We start from the raw sequence: 24,681 nt of genomic DNA on the forward strand, positions 1-24,681 counted from the left end.
CAGAAATTCAGGAATTCTGCAACACTGAATGACCTTAAAGAGAAAAGCAGCAATAATTGTCCTGGAGCTTGAGCCAATTCTTGTATTCATTAGGGCAACAAAGCTTTTATCACTCATGGAGTAATGATGCATTTTTAGAGCATTTCACACCTACTTTAAATCTCAGTAAAGACATGAAAGTTCTTTGGTCGTGGCCACATGGTATCTATTGTTGAGCAGCCTGTTAAAATGAATCAACCTAGATTAAGTGGCCAAAATTACCACTTGCTATCAATTATCTGAATCCATTCCTTCCCAGACAGCCCCATGAAGAGGTTGAACACTGATTAAACACTTCTTTGCCAAGTGGAGTCCGAAAAGTTCTGGCAAGAATTGTGTGCAGCAAGAGATGTAAGGGGCTTGATGCATTGCATTGGTCTGCTTGAATCTCAGCTGACCGCTGCTGCAAAATCCTTTGTTAGAGTGTCATGGTTTTATGATTTTCGGTTATTGGTACTCCACATCATAACATCATGTAGTAAATGTACCTGGTTCTCAGAAGAGAAGGACTACTACATTCCCCACGGTACTTTGCTCCTCTGTTACCATTTTCCAGCCGGAGGGAAAAGATAAAAGCTCGCAGTATAAAACCTTGCAGATCACGAGACCTTGTCCCTTTTTCCACCCATCTCTCGTCTTGGCAGCACCTCGCTCTCCAGCCGTCTTATCGTCGGTAGTAGAGTAAGGCCTACCTTGATTTTGGGACATTCTCTCTCTCTGTATTGGATTTATCAGCTTAAATTGTAATTATATTGTATTATAGTGTGTTGTTTTGCATTCCGATATTTTATTTAGTAAATTAGTTTGTTTCTCCTCAGATTGTTGCTGCTATTTCTTTGCTCTCAGGGCCATCTCCCTACCCTTTTCCCCTTTCCCCTTTTCCCGGGACGGGGGCCCGTGGGTCCCCCGTTCCCTTCGTCACGGAATCGGGCCTAACGCCCGTAAACCGTTGACATAGAGATACTTCCATCTGCCTGATGAGAGCTTCTGTATTCTGGCCCTGAATTTCCTTGCTCTCTCCCCAGTGGTATTATCTTGTGAGGTCATTATTATTGCTGGCTGTAATTCACACTCCAATATCCTGTGCTTGGAGGATGCAGCCATGCAGAGCAGGGGTGCAGTACAGAAGCTTAGCCAGTGTGCTTTCAGATACACGTGCTGCAGGAGGAGGGTAGGAGGGAAAGGGGCAGCTGCTTTGTGACCTTTCCCTGCTTAAACAGCAGCAACGGGTCCATCTTTACAAGGCCCTTTTGACCCAGGCAGGCTGGATCCATCAGTGGAAGAGTGATGCTTTGTGCCAGCTGGCTCTGCAGCCCCCAGATAAAGCTTGTGGCTCATGAGAAATGTGAGTAGCAGCCTTGCTTGCTGGGGCACCTGGCTTTGATTCCACCTTCACCACCAGGCTAGTTGTTCTTCAGCAAGGGGATACACTGATCTTGGTCAATCTCTTATATAACAACAAGACAGTTCCAAAAAGGCAAATCAGTGCTTTAATTTTTCCTTTTCCACCTCTTCTTTCCATTGCTCTTCTCTCTCCCCATCTTGGAAAACCCACACATCAGTGCGTGCAGAGTCTTAAGGACGTAGTCACATTTGGTCAGAATTAAGGAATTTAATCTCTCGATAACGGTAGGTGAATGACCCTGATGCCAACATCCAGGATAATTCTTCAGTTCCACTTAGACTGGGAGAATAGTTTGAATTCAAAATATGGCTTTAAAGCTTTTGGATTTTTTCCTGTGGGATTTGAAATAGTGTAATTTCAGGAGAATTTCTTACATGTATCTCTGTCAAACTGAACTGTAACTACTATTTTTTTTTTAAGTGAAAAGTTAAAATTATTGATAATGAGATTCTTGGACATCTTCACTTGAAATGTTGGTACTTGAAATATATTAAAAACACAGGAAATGCTGACAACATCCTTCAGATGCTTAGCTAGAAGTTAGTTGTGATTCTTGGAAGGGGCTTATTTCTCCCTCCTTTGTACTGGTTCTCTCCATGTTTGTTGCTGGGGATGGAAGTACATCAAGGCTGCCTTCTTCATGTCCTTGCCATGAGCACTGACGTCACCCAGGCTTGCTTCTGGAGGTGCTGCTGCATGTAACAATAGCTTGAGGATCCTGTAACTTGCTCATGCCATGATAAAAGCTGCAACACAGGAAGGCAAACAAAGAAGAGGATTAGACCAAACCAGTTCCAAGAGGATTAGACCAAACCAGTTCCAGAGCACATACCGCCCATATTAATGTCTTGTTGAAACAGAGAGCTACAAAAATGCTACCCATGCTTTAAAGAGAATGCAGGCTTGTATTCTGAAGCCCTGCCTCTTTTTGCCAATCTCATAGGGTGTATTCTGCATTACCAATAGAATGCAGCAAGCAAGATTTTAGTTTATCACTTTGGAAAACAGAATGGTACTGCTGGAGGAATGCAGCTTGTATGGGAATTGTGCTTACCAATCAGTGCGATCACTGGATTCTCCTCCTGAGATTGTTTAGGGGAAAGCACTGAGCCTTGCAACAAGCCCGCATCTCCAAGCAGTGGCCCCGAGGCACTTGACATCCCAAATTTCATCTCAACCGTGCAGTGGCAGAGGCAAAGTCAGGCTTGGTGAGAAACAAATGTGCAATGTTCAAATGTGGTGTTTCAAATTCAGCATGCCACACATCTTGTATGGAGCTGTCTGTGCAAGCTGAAGCTGACTGCATGACAGCAGGGTTGCATTATTAAGATTCTCTCCCAGTGTAGCACCAGATGTGGGGTGGCAGAGGCAGACAGTAGTAGGTCCAGTGCAGCAAGACCAGTTGCTAGCATGGCATGCCTCTACAGTGGGCTCAACCATCCCCAGTTGGTTTCCCTGTGGTGTTGAAGGTCTGGCTCATAGGGTCAAGCAGCAGTCCGCCTGTAGCTCCTTTCAGCCCTTCCCCATGGAACAGAAGGCTTTGTTTTTCGCCAGCAGCAGACTCATTGCAAGAGGGCACTGGGCAGAAGGTGGCTTGCTTCAGGTCTGACACAGGCTATGCAAACAGATCCTTGGGACCAAGTCACCAAGTTGGTGGCACGAGTCCCACTGTCACCTCGGGCACTGCTGGGCTTGCTCCTCACTGGTTGTTGGAGAGCACAGTTTCTGTGCTTGAAATTCCTGATGTTTGTGGACTTTTCACTTAGTTATTTTTGGAAAACATTAGGTATAGCTTGGCATCCTGCCTAATGACTCCTGGAGTATGGGTAATTTGCTCTGTTAGGGAAACCTCTGAATTCCCCACTCTTTTGTACAATTTTATTTACAGAACCTCGTACCAATCTAAGAGCTAATGATGGTGCCAGTTTTCCATTAGAAATCTAACCCTAATCCCCCTTCTCACGTTATCCAAACAAACCTGGTGTGCCACATTCCTCCTGTCTGTGTTACAGTGGAAGAACAGTCCCAGGAAAGCTTAAGCATGATGTGAAAAGAAGCAAGACACTGGAGAGGGGAAAGTTGGAGGTGATCAGCGTTGGAAAAAGCTGGCATGGAGTAAGTATTCCAGTGCTGGTGGTGTCAGCAAATGCTCTAGTGAGGCTCATAAAATCAGTATGGGTTTGGGGCTTAGAGGGCAGAGAGGTCTGAGAATAGCTCTGTTTGTTGCCAGCATCACACTTGGTCTCGATGAAACCCTTCCAAATTTCTTAATGTTAACCAATTCTTAAGAAGCCCCTAGAAATTTATTCCTTTGGTTGAGTGTTCTCTGAGTCCAGCAATAACTTCAGGCTTTACAGACACTCCTGGGTTTATTCTTCCCTCCAGAAGAAATGATGGATATTTATGGTTGCTTCTAATCAGTTCCTATTACAACTGATTTTTATTTTTACTGAAGTTTGCGGTGTGCTGAAGCCAAGCTGCGAAGCTCTGGGAGCTGCTTCCCCTTGGGGACTCTCCTGGACTCCCCACCCTTTGGTCAGGAGCAGTCTTTAAGATCCTGGAGTACGTGTGGGTCCTTTCCTTTGAGTTCACAGCTTTTGAAGAGGTGCCTTAGAAAGTCTTTTTTCCTCCTTGCACATAAAAAGACAGGCTTCTCACCCACAAGTCAAGAACAGAAGACTGTAAGGTACTCCAGATATCTAAGCACAAGTTTCAAAGCTGAGTTCTGAATGAAAGGGCTCCGTGCTCCTCGCTTGGCTTTCCTCCTCTCCATCCTTCATAGATGAGGCATTTGGGATCACTCAGCCCCATCCTAATGCCTCAGACTCTCTGTGCTCCATCCTCCTGCAGCCTCTACTGTCCTGCTTGTATTCTGCTGGCACGTAAATCACTGAGATTGATGGGAGGACACCGGGTTTGAGGTGATAATGTATTGGGAAGCTGCTAAAACCAAACCTCAGCTGGAGCAAAGCGGATGGATAGCACTGAGGCATCCCCTAGCTCAAGGACCTGACCTGCAGGCACCCACTGGTTCTACCCACTGTAAATGGAACCTGCATCTGGCTGGCTTTTGCCTTGACAGACGCCCATCCCGCATCCCTTGTAATGAATGGGGGATGGCAGAGTGTCTGTCAGGGCAGGATTTGCCCTGTAGTGTCAGTAACTGCTCTGACGGCCTATTTACGCTTTCATCTCCTCGCTGTTCCTGCTGATTTATGCCATTTGTGGAGCTGAGCAATGTGGCAGCTGCAGGGAGGAAGAGATGAGAACCAGAAACCCCTCAGGCTTCCTAGGAGACGTGCTCTTTAGTCATAAATCTCTGTTGGAGGAGAGCCTCCGCCTGCTCTGCTGCACAGCTCCTGCAGCAGGGGAGGCCCGAGCACCCGATGTCGCTCCCCAAAACGCATCGTGCCTCTTTGTTTCTCTCTCTGCACTTTCCAGGAGCCAACAACTGTGCTGGCTTGCCCAGTCCCAGAGTACTCAGCTGTCAGCAGCTCCCACCAAATGGCATTCCCCCTCTGTCACGCATCAGAGAGCTCCGCAGGCATGGGCTGGAGCACATTGCCATTACAAAGGAGTGAGGTTTACAGGGAAATGTAATATCTGTCAGGCCCAAGACCGCGTGGCTCTGATCAGTACTTAGTGCTGTGCACAGCGCTGTACAAATTGCTGCTTGTGTCGATGTCCTTTGCCCTCTGGATCTTGTGGTGCTGTGCTGTTCATCTCAGTGTGGGGTTTGTTTCTGCCACCGCAGTTGGATGCAGGAGGAGTTAGCTGAGTTGTTCCTTGTGTTCATAGAATCACGAAATGGCTTGGGTTGGAAGTGTCCTTAAAGGTCACCTAGTTCCAACCCCTGCCATAGTCTGGTTGCCCCCATTACGTCAGGTAGCCCAGGGCCCCATCCAACCTGACCTTGAACACCTCCAGGGAATGGGCACCCACAGCTCTCTGGCACCAGTAACAGGGAGGGTGATGGCCAGGGTGGGTTTAGGTTTGGTTGCCTGGTGCCTCCTATGGCTGTCCCTAATAGGGGTGGGCTGCTGTCCCTCTTCTGCTTGGATTGGCAAGGTGGTGGGATGGAGACCGCCTCTCCTACTCCTCACATCAGTTCAGAAGGGGGTGAGGGGCCTCGCCATGTAGGCCTTGGCAGCACTTTCTTCAGTATTTAAATGAAGCGAGATATCAGCAATAATGTCCTTTAAGGGAAAAAAACACAGAACTAATGCCAAACACGTTTGTTGTTGCTGTCACCATTCCCTTTCCTGTCGTACTGAAAAACCTATCAAAATAAGGAACAGTGTTTTTTTCTGAACTGGAAGGCCTTTCCCCATTTGTTGTTTTCTCTGTCAGATTGCCAGTTTGCTTTTCCAAAGGGTTTACAAGCAGAACCTCTATGGGCTGCCCAGGGAGGCGGTGGAGTCACCATCCCTGGAGGTGTTCAAGAAACGTATAGATGTTGTACTGCGGGACGTGGCTTAGTGGGAAATATGGGTGATAGGTGGATGGTTGGACTGGATGATCCTAGAGGTCTTTTCCAACCTCGGTGACTCTATGACTCTATCTCTGTGTAAGGGAGCAAACACACAAATGAAACATACAAATTATTTGAATTTTCACTGGGTTAAAATAAGATATAGTGGAAAAAAAAACAAACAGTAGGGGTGTGTGTATGTGTGTATGTTTTTTCCAAACAATCTTCTTATAGAACGCATGTTCTGTTTTTTGGCATCTGAACTGGCCTAGAGAAGTGTGGGTGCTCTGTCCCTGTCCCTGGAGGTACTCAAGACCAGGTTGTATGGGGCCCTGGGCAGTGTGATCTGGTGGGGGGCAGCCAGCCCATGGCAGAGAGTTGGAACTGAGTGGACTTTAAGGTCTCTTTGAACCCAAACCATTCTATGATTCTGTGATCTCCTTCCGTCTGGTGACAATCACGAGATGTTGTGCTGGAACTGGGATTTCACACATGGTTCTTGCTCAGGATCGCTCAGGTCATGTACTTCAGATGTTTCTGCTTGTGGTCTGTCTCGAAGTAAACCTGCATGCAAGAGGTAGACCCCTCATGAAGGAAGGCTGGAGACGCAGGAGAGGTACAAGGCATCCTGCAGGGTACTCCTTTACTTGGCCAAAGGATAGAAAATTCATCTCCCATTGCAGCAGTCAGTTAATAAACCATAGGCTTGCTCTGCTTGAGGAAATGGCTGGTTTCAGAGTGGTTTCAGAGTGTAAGTTGAAGTTCAGAGTTAAGAAGCCAAGAGTTTGTGCCCTGCTGATTTCTGGTTCCTGAATGCCCGCACTCTATTAATTTTGGAATAAAAATGAAAGGTAGATTGAAATGAAGAAAAGTGGTGCAACATAGCCTGAGACCCGTGCCTGGGGAGCCACGTTCCATCTCTTCATGTGATGCCGTGAGGCAGATAGAGCTCATCCATCACTCTGAGGCATGCGTCCAAGCCTTGTAATTAGTGAGTATAACTGGAGGTTTGGAGCTTAAACTGGTTCTGGCCTGTATTTTTTAATTAAGGCATTTTTTAATGTAACCTCTGCTTCAGGTCATCTGATAATACTAATCTGGACATAATGCCTAACCTTCTTAACCTGAGATTGTTATTTCTGCACTTTAGTGCCAGTCTTAAAGAAACATTACCCCATCAGTTAGATGTGAGGTACCAAGGGGAACCAAGCCAGATGCACATTAGAATGCTTTTAAGAAATAATTGGATCGGCCCTGATGATCGGCTCCCAGCTGACATTCTTGGGCCTCCCATAAAAGCACAAAATGCTTATGTTTCCCTTGTTAATGCTGCCTCATCCACACTCTGCCTGCTTGCTATAGGGTCAGAAGGGATCCTGTCTTCCCGTTGTATACCACGTGGTGATGACAGCTGATACCCAGCAAGGACAGCATCTCCAGATACTGTTCCAGAGAGAACTGAATGGCCCATATGCCCTTATGGTCACCTGTCCCACTTCTATCTTGGAAAGCCATGGGGATGTGCCAGATTTTGGTCACACACGGCCTCCGAGGCATCAGATGCCCAGTGACAGAGCTCCAATATGTGTGTATGTGCAGACGTACTTGATAAGCACTGCCTGCATAAAAGCATTGTGGGGGAGACTTTGTTCCTATCAGCAGATGGAACAATCGATGAAGTCAAGGGATTAACAAAACAAAACCAAGCGCTGGACAGTTTTATGAGAGACTTTTTATGGGATTTTACTTATCCTGTGATACTCTGTGCGTAGCAGAATCACACTGAGAATCACAGGGAGAAATGCTAATTCAGGATTTTATATATGGGAAACAGCATGCTAAGTGCATTCCTTAAGTCAGTCCAGAAACCACCTCCTGCAAAAATTCATGAAAAGCACATGAAATGCCTTGTCAGGCTTGGCTCTTTTATCTGAGAGATTTAAAATATTTTCTCTAGAGGAAGAAAGGTTCCTGGCGGGTTTGTTTGTTTGCTTGGTTCTGGATAAAGGTCTTCTGAAGGTGGGAAAACACCCCCGTCCATCTGACAGAGGGGGCAGCCCCTCGACACTGCTGGGCTGTGATTTCCTAGAGCCAAAGTGGATCCTTGATTTCAAAACCCAACTTAGAGTGTCTGCCTATAGAAATGTTATGGTCCAAGGGATTTTTTCCAGTGGTGCCAAGGAGTTAGAAATGGTCTCTGGTGCTGCATTTCAGTTCTCTTTTATTTGTGAGCAGGCTGCCAGTGCAGCAGTGGAGAGTAGCGATGGCAAAATGTTGCTGCAAATTGCTTCTTGCCAGCCAGTTCTGCTAGCCTTCTTAGGAGTGAGCAGCATAGAATCATAGAACCACCAAGGTTGGAAAAGATCTCCAAGATCATCCAGTCCAACCATCCACCTACCACCCATATTTCGCACTAAGCCACGTCCCGCAGTACAACATCTATACGTTTCTTGAACACCTCCAGGGATGGTGACTCCACCGCCTCCCTGGGCAGCCCATAGAGGTTCTACTTGTAAACCCAAGGAGAGAAAAATTTCCACATCATCTTAAAAAAAAAAAGGAATGGAAAGAACAATTTGAATGAAAGAGCTCAAAACTCCAAATTGTTCCCACTGGTTCTTCAAAGTACAGTGTTTCAAACATTCATGGCTCAATTTACCACCTATTTGGCGGTGGGAGTGTTTACAACACATTCTCTGCATTCCCTTGCCAGAAGTGCTGTAAAATCAGCCTTTTCCCCCTGTATGTGATGCAGAGAATGACTCACATCTGGAAAATTCACCTTACAACTCAGCACCGAGCTCTTCTTAAAGCTACGTACCGAAAGGAGATGGCAGCCGTGGCTGTATCCATGTGCATTGCTGTTCTGTGGGTGTGGGCACGCAGATGAACTGCTGTATGCTTGATGTAAGTTCAAGTTGGGGTGACAGCAGAAATGGAGAGAGATGGGCTCCTGTGCAGGCTCTGTAGGCTCTAGTAGGGGAGAATGGATTGAATCAACATTTGGTCGTGCTGAAGAGGCTAGGCTGGGCATTTCTAATGATTTCTTCCTCCTTTCCAAGCTTCAGACGAAATCTGCACTGTTTCCCACAAGTCGGGAACTGAGCCCAGAGGGTGAAATTCCATACGATTTGCCGATTAATTCCACCTTCATTCCTGCATGCTGCTCAGTTGTGAGGTCTTAATTGGTGCTGATGCCTTGTGCCAGCCTTGTCATGCAGAGGGAAGAATCCCTCTTTCCACACACACCTTCACCCATCAAGACAGTAGACATATATACATATATATATAAAAAACTACTGTTTCCAATTTCAGTGTAGTTGCTACTGTGTCTCTTGATGATATACGAGGGTGTCACGACTCGTTATGTCACGTCAGACAAAGAGGGGGAATAATAAGAGCTGATGCGACGCAGCAGCAGCTATTTTGAAATTGAAGAAGGTTCTTTGCGCACCAAAGAACACATCTGTTTTGTGGCATAATTCAAATTAACTGGGGGGAAATTCACTGCATCTAGGGTGTCTTCCAAGGTGACATGCAACATAGAAATGCGGTCTTGGGAGGACTTTATGAAAGCTCAGAAACCAGAGCTGTTTTAAATTGCTATTTCTGCTATCAGATATTCTGATAGCAATTTCCTACACTTGACTGATTCTGCCTAATTTGCACTTACGCTGATTGCAGTTTTATAAACAGAAATTCCTGGGCTGTGTATCTCCCTACCAAGGGAGGAGTTGTTTAGCTTTTCACCTTTCTCCTGGATGAAGTTGGATTTGCCCATGCAAACCAGGAGCCTGGAGGGAGGGTCTCCTGGGGAATTAAAAGTTTAATCCCTGAGGATATGGCAGACTGTATCCAGGACAAGGGGGCATGAGGCAGCTGCTGTTTAGGCTGAGGTGATATCTTCAAGCTTGCTCCAGATGACAACCCATCCTTGCAAAGCTCGCCGTCCTCTCAAATGCAAAGCTGTAGGGAACAGGGGATCAGGAGGAGAGACTCACCCTCTGAAGCTGTGACCGAAGATGAGGTTCCCCAGCTGTTGTGAGACATTTTGCTTTTGGGAGCTGAAATAGTTATGTCACATCCCCTATGTCAAAGGGTAAGAAAAAGCTCCCTAAGTACTAGTTTTTCCTCCTCTTAATCATATCTCTTGTAGCTTACAAGTGTAAAATAAGCTTTGAGCCTCTCTGAGCTTTGCAGAGATTGCAAAATGCAGCAAATCCTTCCTGCAGGAACTTATGGCAAAGAGAAATCCTCATGGCTCCATCTCCAGCAGCCCTCATGGAGCTCCCCCATGGGCAGAAAACTGCAGGGGGTGGCCCAGCAGCTGGGCCTGTGGGTCTCAGATTGGGCCAGTGCTATGGAGAATGGGTTCTCTGCCACAGGCCAGCAGGGTGAGCAGCAATAAATCATGGTTGCCTCCCGTGCCTCAGTTTCCCCGGTTGTTGAAACGACGGCAATGACGTTCTTTCTTATGTGGCACTTCAAGTCTCTTCAAGTTATGGTCTCACCTGGAAACACCTCATTTTATCCTGATTACCTTAATAAGCACAGAGTAGTGTAGTACCCCATCCCTGGAGGTGTTCAAGGCCCATCCGAATGGGGCCTTTTTGGAAGCCTGAGCTGGTGCTTGATCAAGTGGTTGGCAAGCCTGCCCACAGCAGGGGATGGAACTAGATAATCTTTGAGGTCCCTTCCAACTCAAACCATTCACTGGTTGGTGATTTTGGTAGCAGCTGGCTGTTTCTTGCCATCCTGCATTGGGCTGGCCACCTGCACCCATGTGTTCTCTGATCTCCCAATGCTTCCAAGGCAAAAAACAAAAAACTGAGCATTTTGTCTGCTTTCAGTCTTGCCAGTAGTTCAGACAATTCACCTCATCCTTGCTGGATGGTCTGCATGGGAGTGTTGCACAGAAGTACTGTGGCTAACATCCAGTTTTCATATCAACTTGTGCGTGGCTTCCCTCTCGCTGCTCCTTCCGGGTTCCCGATGCCTGGGTCTGGGAGGCAGCTGGAGGCAATCTAACCACTCTCTGCCTTAACAAAGTGGAGGTTTCCCCTTTTTTATCATCCTTGCTCTAGTCCTGCACTCCCTCTGTTTATCTAGTGCTGGCTTCAGTGCTTCTCAGACTCTGATTTAACTCACTAGCCTGGCAAAGAGGTATCCAACAAAAACACTGAATGCTTTTCTGCTGGGTGCTTGAGTTAAAACAGCTCCGAGCGTCTGGATGAGGAGCCCATCTCTGGAGCCTGTTGCTACGTGCATCACTGGCAGAATTCCTGCCTGCTTCCAATGGGAGCAGACCCAGCAGTCCCTTGCTCTGGGCCAGGACTTGCTGCATATGTCCCTTGGCCCATCTGGCCATGGCCACACAGGAGCCTGCCTGGAGCAAACCCCTCTGTGCCCACACTGGTCCCTGCTCGTTTCCCTCACTCAGCTCCATCCCTGCTGTGATTCCTGCTCTTCTCTTCCTGTTTTTTGGGGATTAGGTGTTGTGAGGCCTGTCTGCCTTGGGCTTGCAGCCATAAGCACCTGGACCAGCGTGTTGAACTTTGGGGTATTCTTCACAATGTGCAGCTTAAAGGCAGATTTATGTCAATAGCAGCCAAGTAGTGCTCGGTTTCACAAAAATGCAGGTTCTTCCCCTAGTGCTGAGAGACAAGGAAGGCTGAACTGCTCAGCCACAGCCTCCCCTGGCCATCCCAAATCCCTTCCAGTCAAACCCACACCCCTCCACCTTGTGTGGTTGGATTTAAAGAAAAGCCTTTTGAGGTTACAGGCTGAGCTTTGATCAGAACAGGAATGTATCCAGCTCCACCTTCAGCTCATCTAGAAACAGATTCATTATTTAACTATCTTGTATATGGATGGTGACTTTTCTTTCATCCCATGGAAAAACAGCCCAAAATCTTGCATATGATGCTCAAAGCCTGGGGAATGTCTCTGGTGGCCGGATGTAGTGGTTCTCTGCTGAACTCCCTGAGGGACTTTCCTAAGCATGGAAGAAACTAATCATCACATTGTTCTGGATTGCTTTTCCTCTCTGCTGATAGTCAGAGGGTTTGAATGGGAGTGCTGCTCCAATTAAACCAGGAAAGATTGTCTTGCTGGGTGTGCAGTCTCTGTTGGATGGCTGGACCCAGAGGAAGGAGGTCTTCACATGACACAGAATTAAGGTTGAATGGATGTATTTAGTATGTGGGCAGTGAAAGGGTTTTGCATGTGGGTGTGCAAACTAGTGTTGAGTGGAGCTGGTTAGAGAAAGAATTCTGGTTCCCTTTTGGATGAGAGTGTATATAGAGGGGCTCCTCCTCCCAAAGAAGTAAGGGGAGAAAGATCAGCAGTGAACAAGTAGGTTTTCTTTCCCCGAGGAGCTTTATTGGATTGGGTATTTCAGTTTCAACTTTTCCTGATGGCTGCAGGAAGTGAGTTTAACAGACTCCCATGGCTTGGCTATTCAAGTTTTCTAACAGAAAAATCTTTACTTTTTCAAAATGACTTTTTCCCCTTAAACAAAGTGGAAATTGTCCAGGGAAAGATTTTGATTTTATGCTTTTTAAGTTGGAGAAATTCTCCTTCAGAACCTTTCAGCTTTCACAGTAACTATGTTCTCACCACCTCTCTGGAGTGTTTTGCAGTGCCCCTGAGCATGGAGCACTGCAGCCAGCTACACCCCAGATACTTCACTTTAGGCTGGCTAGTTTATGAGAGCAAACATACAGCAAAAAAACCCCTCATGCTGCAGCATCCACCCTGTTTCTGGTGTATATACTTAAAGCCAAAGTCTTATGACACGTTCCAGTGTAATTTCTCTGTCCTCTTTGGGCTCTTTTGTGGAAATCTATATGAAGACATGAGAGAAAAAGCAGTCTTACAGGCAAAATGGTTGTGACAGAAGCTACCATGTTGTTTAGATCATCTTCTGGTCTGAAGCCAACCTGAGATCATTGTGATGGTGCTCTTGGGTTAAAAGGAAGGTAGGTCTCAGGCTAGGATCAACAGAATGAGCTACTGAGGGGTGCCACAAATACAGATATTGTTTTTATCCCTACACCTTTGCCCCAGGCAGTCTGGGACAGAAATAGAAAGCTCCAAGTATGTCAACGTTTGTCAAACTCCCTTCTTTAGGGTAATGAAAAGAAGAAGGAGGCCTTGTGGGATTTGATTCCTATGAAAATGGCACACGTTTCTCATTCTGCAGAAGCCCAAAGTAAGTACAACTGCCAGACTTTTACAATAGGAATTTGCTAAGTATGTATGATTCATAGTTCAGACTGCTGCTTAGCTCCAGAAGGAGTTTCTGAGCAGCTGTTGCAGCGCTGAAGGCTGTCATGCATGGCTTGATGTGGAGGAAGGGTGTGTTTCCATGTGGCTTGGCACTGCCTTCCCAAAGGAATATGCCAGAGCAGGGAACGATGTTTGATATCAATCTTTTCCTGCAGTCATGAAGATCTAATCTCCCAAGGGAGTGGTTGGGCTGGAAGTCAAACTCCGATAGCTCTGTGCTTCGCAGGGTGTAACACGTACCCACCTTCATTAATCTAATCTCTCTTCCTCTGGCTGGTGGCCATCCCCTTTCCCTGCCACGCAGCACCAGATGCTGCACGTTGGGATGCTGGGATACTCCAGTTGCTGAGACATGCCCCTGGTTGAATTATCCCATTTTGGTTGCTTGGTCACATCCACTTTCCTCTCTTGGTGGTGATCTGGGACTGCCCCTAGACATCCCATCAAAGCATGTCCTCTCTGTGGCTTCTGTTTGGCACTCGCTACTCCACTTGGCTGGAGGAACAGATGTTAGAGATCTTGCCTTGCAGGGAGGAAGGGGGAAACCGCTTTCTAAACAAAATCCTCTCTCATGTCCTGTAGTTTCCTGGAACTACTCATTTGTATACTGTAGATATTTATGTGTCCCCTCCTGTGTGTGTATGTGTACATCTATAAATATATGCATGGGTAAGCAGATGTATATATACAGTGCTTTATTCTGGTACGAGTATATTCATGTTGGTTCAACAACAACAGCAGTACTGCGGTAAGAAAATGCATCTCTATCAGAGCTTAGCTTTGCAAGTATCACGAATTTTTTCATGTCAAGATATGAGTAGGTTCTCTAATGTCTTTAAGAACTCTTGACCTTTTTATTTGCATCCACTGGATTTCACTTGAACTGAGTTGATCTGGGGCAGAAGTACTGGGAAGAAAGCAAGTCTGTGTGTCACTTCTTACTGGCAAGGTGGCAGGTGGAATGTGAAAGGCAGCACAGTGAAGAGCTCGGTACTGCACCTCTGAAAATGCTGATGATTGCATTTACTGCAGATTGGTAATGTTTTCTTTAAGGCCTTGCTCTAAGCAAAATGGCATATTCAGAAAAAAAATAGGGTTACAGGACCATGCGTTCCCCAGAAGGATTGCTCTATAGGGTGCAGTAGGGTTTTTGTATTGTTGTGCAGGTGATCAAGGCCTTTGATGTGGTGATGCGACAAGGGGAAATGGTTTTAAACTGAAGGAGGAGAGATTTAGATTGGATGTCAGGGGGAAGTTTTTCACTGAGAGGGCGGTGAGGCGCTGGCACTGCTGCCCAGAGAGCTGTGGATGCAGCAAAAGGGATGGAGCAGCATCAAGACAGGAGAAGAGGTGAAGAGAAGGAGCTCTGACCCACAGAGGAGCAAGAAGCTGGTGAGAAGCTGGCACCAACTTCGTGGATCCTGGCTGTATGGTTTGTAACAGCTTGGCTCTGCTCTTCTGGGAAAGAAAATGTGAGGCCTGGCTCAGGGGTGTCAAGGCAGATGCCAAAATGAGGTATTGCCAAGGGCATTTTTCACATCTGAGCAATCTCCCTTCCCACTAGGAAAGACTAGGCAACTTTTCCCTATCTTCCCTTTGGAGTCTCGGGTTTGCTGTTATGTGTTTTGAGGCGAGTTTGTTTATTGCAACTCATCTAAATATTGTGCTGCATGTGTATTCAGATCTGTATGTAAAGGCAGCAATTGCTTGCTAATCTATTTTTTCTCCTGCAAACAATTTGCTCACTTACTTCAGTGTGAATCAGGAATGCGTTCTCCAACACTGACAAATTCTGGGTTCATATAACCCCTGTGGAGGAAGAACTGGGCTGTGTGTGTTTATAAGCAGTGAGAGAAAATATATATCTCTGCACACAGAGTTTACATTCCATGTGGGCTCTCTTGCCATGGTGTCCAATAAAAGGAGAGATGATTTCTTTCAGAAAGCGCTGGAAACATCTGGCTGGGTGGCACCATCGCCAAATCCTGTATGTGGGATCCAAATGAAGTCAAGCTCAAAGCAGCAGCCCTATTTATTTGGGGTGTTTTCTAGGGACTAACAGGCTCTGTGGTTAAATAATTCAATCAAAACCAGGCAAATGGTGCTTGAGGGCTCTTAGAAAAAAGCCTTGAAGGGCTGGAACTTGTTAATTAATTAGGAAGGTTTTTTGCACCCTTTTTTCATCATGGCTGTCTATACAAGGTTGTTATCCCATGCAATTCTTAACTCACTTGGAAGAATATTCAGCAGGTTCCTGGCAGAGCAAGATTCAGATTAATGATTTTGATCTTTAAGTAATACTGTTACGTGCTCTTCCTGTTCCCCTTCCTTCACTAGGTGTCCAAGCTGCCAGTGCTGCCTGTTAAATGTAGTGTCTGATGAGCCTGTATCCTGGTCGGTAGATTATAGACAGGCTTTGTCTTAACAGTGGTTACAAGCTGGCTGGAGTTGGGAAAGTCAGAAAACAAACAAAAAGGCATAAATAGTTCATGCATGCATGGAGACTAAATAGTGGCTTCCGCACCCAACAGTTCTGCAAGACCCTCCTGTCTTTCTGAAGAATTAATGTATCATCAAAGCTCCAAAGAGCCAAAGAGCTTCCAGTCAACAACTGGATCCATAGAGGACAAGCTTCTCTGTGTCTACCCCAAATCCTTCCAATGGGCAATGTGCCACAGAACTTCACTTGCGCACTAGCTAGGGCCCCAGTTCATGCTTAAATTTCATTTTTCCTATGTTAGACTGTGACTAACTTTCATGCTTGTGATTCGCCTGGCATTCATGGATGAGCCAACTGCTGCTTGTGAATGGGGATATGCTGACTGGAACAGATCTAATCAAGCTTTTGGAGTTTTATTGATTTACTGTTTTAGTAACCAAGCTGATTCATACACTGTTAATTCTTACTGGTTACACACATTCACAATTTTCACTTCGGTACTAACAGGATCATTAAAAGTGCAAACATTAGCACAACAATTTCAAATAGATCTTCTCAAAGAGTCTGGACACAACAGTCCTTGGCTTTTAGATACCCAAAGAAGAAAAACATTTTAAAAAGATTTCTAAAATTTCCAAGTAAGGCCTCTAACTCACCTTTTTAGGCAATAGACAGGATCGTGGTAACTTTTCTGCATAGTAGAGTGAGATCTATCAGCACAGTGACAGATTAAATCGCTTGTATCGAGCAAACATCTCGGGCCTACTTGTTCCTTCCTTGCTTTTTTGCAAATCTAGAAAAAACTTGAAGTTGTTTAGTGTTCATCTTTTGCCTCAGAGGAGCATTTTTCTCTGCAATTCATAGTGAGGCTCCTGCCCTTTTAATGACTCTTCATTACTCAGTGTGGCCTTCATTGACATATTGAGATGGCTATCTATCCTTTCCTTGGAAATGTTCAGTAGAAATCTATTTGACAAACAAATTAGATGATTCCTCCTTCTTCTTTAACATCCTCAGCATTTCCTACTTTGTTTTGTTTTGTTTCATCTGGTTTTTAATGAGTAGAAGAGAAAGTTGATGCTCCAGTTTGTACATCCCTCCTGTACCACCACTTATAATGTCCCTGATAAATGAAACTCAGTGCTGGTTGCCTATTGTCCTGCCGGGGTGAGTGATCTGATGACTCTTTTTTACGAATGAGGACAAAGACAAAATTTAGTGGAAGTCACCAGACTTATGCTTCTTCCCAGATTTTAGCAATAGACATTAAATGTACATGAGGCATGCTGCCGGTCATGAACCCTAAGGGCCGGGCCTTGGCTGCAAAGCTCCCAAAGGGAGGAATTTTCCCACTGCTAATCTTTTTGGCATGGAACTTGGCCTCTCTCAATGCAATTGTTATTTTTATCCATCACTGAATGCTTTACAGTGCTATCTGGGTGGTCTTTAAGATGTTGTATACAATTAACGTGGGCTGACTTGGGGAATGGAGAAGTATTATGAGGAGGAACGTGCAAGTGTGGGACCAGCCAAATTCCTCTACAGCTGCTGTGGCAGCGGTGCTTGCTCCTCACACAGTTCAATGGGGAAGAGCTGGAAGGGGCCCACACCTATCTATCAGAGGCCCACATCTTTTTGCCTGCTGTCTTTCCTTTTGAGAAAGAGCTGTATGGAGCTGTCAGTCCCGGCAGGATTTGCCTCAGGTCAGCAGTTTTATAGGCCTGGTCTTGTCAGAAGTCCAATGGTTGTGTCCCCACAACCCCATTGAGGGAGCCATAGTGATGACCGTGCTGACCTTAGGGGTTAGGGCTGGATGTGAAGGTGTTTGCTCTTCACCGAGGAACACCTCTACAAGCATCACTTTCTCCAGCCTGTTTTACAGAAGCAAACTCTCCCAATTGAAATTTGGAGGACTTTAGAAAACAGGAGTGCTGACTAAACCCACTTGGTATGGGCAGAACTGACCAGAGAGGACTTCTGCAGACAGCAGCATGTCTTGCTGAAAGCCCATCACAGACCGTGCTTCCTCAGCAATCTGTCATCAGCAGGGCACACTTCCCTGGGCATTCCTTTGAAACATAATTGAGGGTGAGATGGAGTGGAAATTATATTCAGCAGGGGATTGCTACTTTTTCCAGCTTTTTTTTCCCCCTGCTACTGAATGCATTTTACAAACAGCTGATTAAGTTTTGTGGCATCCCGTGGCAGCTGTAAATGGTAATAGATCATTGCTTTATTTCCTTCTTCATTTCTTGAGTCTGAAAACCTCAGCTAGTCAGCAGCAAATGAGGAGGTACAGGCGGTTAACGAAACATGTAATTGAAAAAGAAGGGAAAAATAAAATCTCCATATGCGTGAGAAGTTACAGAAATCCCCATGCACTGAGAAATACATTCGTGACAGTTTGGAAAAATCAGTCCAGTCATTCAGTGGCTGCTCATGGATGCATGTAGTGGATATAGCAGCCATCTACAATGTGGGCCAAGTACTGTTGGCAGCACCAGCCTGGGGGTTGGTGCCTTGCCTGATGTACTAAAGTTTGACTTGTTTGTGTGGCACATCCCATCTGGGAATGAAGTCCAATTGGATGCAACATCAGCTTGGTCCTTAATTTTTTCACATCCTCTTCTCCTGAGAAGCTCTGCTGCTCTTTAAAGAAAATTGGCAGTTTGTCAAGGGGATGGCTGGCAGGAATCCAGGGCACCATCTTCATTGTGCTGTGGGCTGCTATGCACCGCCGACATAGGACTGGTCTCCTCTGCTCTCCCCTGGGGATGAGCAAGGGCCTGTGCACATGCCCCGTGTCCAGATGCTCTCCCCATCCAGCAGACACTGCTAAGATGTTCTGTGACCGCCATCATTCAGGGATGGAGCATCTGTATGTTGGACGTTTGCCCATCATGGAATGGAGACCACTAGCTCATTTGCTCTGGAGTGATGAGCTGTGAGAGGCTTACAGCCCTACAAGTTTCCACAAGGCAGTATTTAGCTCTGGAGGGACCCAATTTATTCTCTCCTCCGACCCCAACCCTTGTCTGTTTGGTTTATACCATTGTGCCACAGGAAAGCCTGAAGACTCCAGTGTGGGCAGGAGTGCAGATTTCTACTTCACTGAAGGGCGAGAGGCTTAGAGGGATGAGGCAAACCCAAGAGAGCCATGGCAGTTCAGCTCTTCTTGATTAACTTTGTTGTTTTTTCAGTTTTCAGTGGGGAAAAATGTAAGTCTAAATAGCACTTATTCCTTCTTTTTTTCCCCCTCCTCTCATAATTTTCCATCTCCTCACCAGAAAAAAATAGGGGGGATTTATGAGAAAGCAAAGCCAATTTTTTTTTTGGGTCCCATTTCATTGTTTTAAAGACAGGTTTATTTTCTTGGTGGAAAACCAGCAAAAATGAATGTGGAAGAGGAAAATCTGCCTCTCTCTCAGTGACACGAATGACACATGGTGAACTACTTTTGACAGAGCAGTGGGATGAAGGGTTGCCAAGCCCACCCTGTGTGAAGTCCCCTCCATGTCCCCTCCTTGAATGTCTCCATCACTGTTCCCTTCCAGATCCAGCCATGGGGCTGCAATGGGCACCATTAATATGTCCTAAGGGTCTCAGCAGTGGGAAAACATGGATCTTTGGTCAATCTTTACCTCTGCACCCCAACATGACATTTAGATGTTGTACTGAGGGACATGGTTTAGTAGGAAATATTGGTGGTAGGTGGATGGTTGGACTGGATGACCTTAGAGGTCTTTTCTACCTTGATGATTCTATGATTCTATGACAATGTCAGATACCACACCAACCTTTTGGCTGCTTCCTCCCGTTGCATGAATGTTCAGCTTACAGCTTCTAAGTAGAAATACGCTTTATGCAAATGAGCAGGCAAGTTAGTGTAATGTCCTCTAAACTGAAGCTACAGCCCAATCTGTAGCATCAGCCCTGGCAATAGCGATTACCAGGCATGACACCCATGAGGAGAGCAGCTTGGGGCTGAACTTCACGCCTTTCCCATTGCAACATTGCACTTGTGTTGGGACAAAGAACTTAAAAACCTTTGTCCTGCCCATGTGCTCTGCCTAGCCAGCATAACTTAAGCATTTCTTTTTCAGCCGGCACCTTGCTAAGCATGAAGGCAGGCGGGGAGGTTTGGGAAGCTTGTGTGGGCCTGGCTTGAACAGCGTGAGAGAGAAAAAATGATCAAAAAGGTGAAAAACGCCACCCATGTTGCACTGACACTGACAAACCAGATTGACCCCTCCATGGAGGCAGACAGGCTTACCAGGCTGGATCGCCCCATTTGGGATGCACAAGCTGGCGTGTGCTGCTTTGCTCTGCTAATGATGCTGCTTTGATCCCTGCCTATTCCCCTGCTGACCTTGGGGACCCTCTGCCACACTCTTGGCTTTGTTTTGATCTTCTGCAATAAGAAAAGAAAACAAACTGATGCCTTGCATTGACAGCATCCCCAGTCTGAAGCTGCTGGGATTGGGGTTGAGAGATGGATTTTCTAATGCTTGTCCCAAATGCCTGCGGAAGCTTTACTGGTTATTGCTCTAAGATCTGTATCGCAGCGGCTGGCTAATGCGCACTCCCTAGGGAGAGATATTTAATGTGAGTCCACAGGAGCTTCTTGAGAGTGGTTGTTGGAGCAGTGGGGTGGGGCAGCAGGTTTGGAGCAGTGGGATGAGGAAAGGAGCTGGGACAGAGGTATGATGTTATGCCATACTGAGCTACACCACATCATGCCAATGGGATGTTTTATAAACTACTGAGAGCTTGTGTCCATCAAGCCTGGTCAGCATCAGGCTCATGGAAGACAGCAGCCCCATCACAATCATCTTGTGGCCTAGCCAAGCCCATGACAATCTTTCAGCCCTTTCTTGGAAGCAGTGAGAAAATGAGGTGGATGGGGAAAATCTCACCCCACAAAAAAAGGAACAGTGAAGATTTAAGAGCTTCTCTGAAGCCCTGATGTGAAATCTGTCCCTCTTATCCTTTCTTCCCCCAGTACTGTGGGCGTTTGCTGGCCTGGCAAGAAAGACTCTCCCTGAGGTTCCTGTGTTGCTCTCCTTCCCCAAATACAAGTGATGCTGAAATATCCCACTGGAGCCCTGAGCCATCTCCCTCAAGGCAGCCGCATCCTCACATCAACATTAAACACCCTTCCAATGGACCTTAATACCACAATGACCACACAAATGAGATTGTTTCTTCTACAGAGAAATGCCAAAGAACCATTACCAAAGTCACAGTGGTGGGATTATTCATTCATGGGCTTTAGATAAGAACATTGCTGCTGTGAGATAGGGCGCTGCTCTTCCATGGGACTGAGGGCTCCATAGTGCAAAAGCACAAAGCAGCAGCAACATCAAAGCTTTGGGCTCTATATTTTTCAAGTGGAGTGCAGCTGCAAGAGCTGAAGCTGGGAAAGTTGATCAGAAAGTTGGGGGAGAAGGATCTGGGTGGCATCTATGGGCAGATTTCACAGATCCATGAAGGTGATGGCTGCAGAGTATTATAGGTGGTGATGGAGGGCTGAGAGATCTGGTCTGCAGAAACAGGCAGTTGACTTTTTTCTCCACATTGGTACAAAAGAGCACTCATGTATGTATATGTGTATATATATATAAGATGTATGTATAGGCATATCTCTATATCTATGTCTGTATCGTCTATTTCCGTATCATTACCAATATCATCGGTATCTGTAAATATATACAAACTGCAGGAAATAGGCAGCTCGAAGACCATTCAGGTGGAGTTAAACTAGGCATGGTATAGCCTGTCATGTAGTATCTTCTCACAAAAGCTAAACATAAATCATTTTGATGAACGTACTTTAACCACCTGGGCCCATCATTCCAATCCTGTGGTTGATCTAATACTGGAAGTAAATAACTCAGCCACGTTCTATCTCCATCCTTTGGAAAGTTCTCTTTCCCCCAGTCATAAATACATGGGGCCAAGTTTTGTCTTCTCACCTATGGCTGGGACCTACTCAAGGCAAATGTTGGCTTTTGGTGGTTCCACCATCACTACCCATCCCTCTGCAATATTAAAAGAATTGTGTTGGAAGAAAATGGATGCATGCTCCTATAATGACCTTTGTTTGGTCTAGAAACAAAGAGAATTTGGAAAATGGTATTTATTATGGCAAAGCATTAAAAATAATAATAATAATAATAACCCACCATTTAAAAAAAATGGAAGAACAAAATGTAACCAAGCCTCTGAAACCCCCAAAAGTTGTGGGATTATTTTTGGCAGGAAATGAAAAAATTTCCTTTTCCTTAATGTTTTCTCTTTATTTTCTCTTTTATTTTTCTGAACACCATGCAATTTCCTGACTATCTCTAATCTGAGCAGAATAATCAAAAGGACGAGAGGGCAAACTGGGATAGCTCCTTCCTGCAAGGAAATGATTTCCAATCTTTATTTGAATGCACTGTATCTTTGAATGCCTTCCTGACATCCTAGATAGAAGTACTATTCGGCAAAGGTCCTTGTTACAGAGATAGGGGCTGAGAACAGAGGGAAAATAATGGGATTGTATGCAGACAGTCACATAAAACCCAAAGCTGGAGACTAGCTAGGGAGAGAGAGCTCTGGGGTAATTTTTCCTTTGTTTTCCTGCACACTGATATAATCCAAATAGTGTTTTAGGTTTATTTTTTCAGATCATACCCTGGCCTTTGTGTTTGGGAGTACAAAGCTCAGGGCAATTGCTCCCATGATCTGATTAATGTGGCTAGCTCTTCCCTTAGAGGCAGAATTATGGGAGTAATTAAGGCTTGCTCAGTTTGCAAAGAGGAAAGGGTTTGCAGCTTGTATAGAATGGAGAAGGGGAAATCTTAACATCTCAGCTCCTGTACATAATCCTATTGCTTCTGCCTACCCAGTCAAATCTGGGTGAGAGTGGCAAACGTTGCACGTGTTCTTTGGAAATGCAAAGCAACCTTCGTGTGAACAAAGCCTGCTCCTCATTGACTGGCAAAGAAGTCCTTTGCTCCCAGAGCATGCTGCAAACACCATCCTCCAAGAACAGTGTTGGGACCACTTGCTTAGACCCTGGTTCTCATTATCATTTTCAGCCACAGAAATTTCCCCCTGCTGCAAGAGTCGTGGCGTGCTCTAAAGAGAAGAAAATGCAATACTTTCATTTGACAACATGCCTTTTGGTCAACAACTTGGTTCTGGTTTTGGACAGATTTGGGATTTTTCTCCTTTTTTTACAATACTTGGGAACTTCTGATGCCAGTATTCAATACTTGTCCATACTTATGATCACCGTACTGGGAGATCATCTTCAGTAGCAAACACCCAGTGTATTCTGTCCACATAGCAGTAGGGAAACATGAGCCCACAATGATGTTTTTGCCATCCCCTCATGATGCGCTGGGGGTTCCCTCTGTGGAGAGGGTGGAAGCATCCCCAAGCCACAGCCCACTGAGTACTGAGGGACGAGATGAAATGCCTTTGATAGCAAGAGCGTAAATAGCTCCTGAATCAGCTGCCCTGGGGGCTGGAGAGTGCTCCATCACTTGGGGTCACTTGGCTCCGTGCTTGATGTGCAATTCCAAATGTAATTGATAGCTCGGGGCCTGTTGATGGGTTCCTAAGTGTGCCTTTGCACGGCGGTGAAGATGCATTCTCCCTGCAGCAGAGGTCACTGGGCGAGGCCACAAAAAAGGTTGCAGGAGGACAAGGGGCTCAGAGAGATGCAGGGGCATCAGCCCCCCACCTCCAACATGAAAGCCAGGAGGGAGATGAGGGCTTTATCCTGCTCCCCCGGTGCTGCCACAAAAATCCCAATTTTCAGAAACATGTTGTCACGGTATTATCTAAGGGTCTGCGTCCGTGACAAGGGGAACAGGCCCGAAAGAAAAAAAAACGAGAAAAAAGAGGAAGGAAAGGAAAAAAAAAAAATTGCCGGCGGTAAGGGCCAGCCCCCGGGCGGTCCGGTGGCTAAAGCGGCAGAGAAGCCGCGGAGCCGCCACCTGGGAAGACAAAGGGAAAGAGGGAAAAAGAAAAAAAAAAAAACAGCGGCACCAATCTGAGGAGGAACAACCAACTTTACTAAATATATCAAAATGAGGCTAGTAGAATTATATTAGAGAGTTTACAGGCTGAAAATCTTACACAGTAAACTGCAGGAGGACCATGTGCTTTCTCCGCCGAGCAGGAAGGAACAGACCCCGCATCTCCCATGCGGCTTCACCACCCCCTCTCACGCAAAGACCCCTGGGGAGTGCACCTCCTTCCCTCCCCCTCAGAGGGCCACACCAAAAAAGGTAGTTTGCAGTAATCAGGGAATTAACTCTTTAACTGCCCGTACCTTACATGATGTAATGATGTGGAATACCGACAACAAAAAATCACAAAACCATAACACATGTGGCTCCCTTTTGGCCTTGCAATGTGCAAATCTAAGATCTCACCACGTGAAAATACTCCTTCAAGTGCCCGTTTAATCTTCCAGTTTGTTCTGTCCAAGCATACTTCAGTCCCAGCAGCATCCGTAACTCCCTCCCTCCTTGATATCGCATCGAGCAGGGGTCCTTGGGAGATGAATGTTTGGAGCAAGGAGGCAAGTTGGTTCTGTACCTGTTTATTTTGCTTGCTGTCCAATCCAGTAATAGGTTAAAGTTGTCCTGCTCATTAGCCATAACATCCCAGCAGCCTAATTTTCTCTGTCCCAGTTGACACTGGGGACCTGGGGTGCTAAGGAAAGAAGACACTAATGCTGCCACAGAGATGGAGGAAGGAGAGTCTTCAAGTCTTAAGAAAAGACTGTCAACATTCAAGTGGCCTTAAAAAATGGATTCAGAAGTGGTGGCCCCATCTATCAAGGGAGAGATGGCTGAAAAACAAATACAGATGGAAAAGACACATGGTCAGAGCAGTCTTGCTCAGTATCTATCACTGGATACATATACATGGATGTAAAAATTTATGTGTACATATAAGTGTTACACATTTGCATAAGGAAGCTTGTCTAGAACCACAGCATGTAACTTTTCTGTGTCAGCAGGCTTTCCATCA

General features: G+C 45.8%; 1 protein-coding gene across 2 annotated transcripts in view; it reads left to right on the forward strand.

The window, feature by feature from the left end:
- Window positions 1-23,431, forward strand: part of ACKR3 (atypical chemokine receptor 3) — a 78,348-nt gene extending 54,917 nt beyond the window's left edge. For both annotated transcript variants that reach the window (XR_002439508.1, XR_002439509.1), the window contains exons 6-7: window positions 3,457-3,559; window positions 20,648-23,431. The gene's annotated coding sequence lies outside the window, so the exon portion shown is untranslated. The remainder of the gene's footprint in view (window positions 1-3,456; window positions 3,560-20,647) is intronic.

Source organism: Numida meleagris, chromosome 5, assembly GCF_002078875.1.
Source record: "Numida meleagris isolate 19003 breed g44 Domestic line chromosome 5, NumMel1.0, whole genome shotgun sequence".
In the NCBI taxonomy this organism is placed as follows: Eukaryota; Metazoa; Chordata; class Aves; order Galliformes; family Numididae; genus Numida; species Numida meleagris.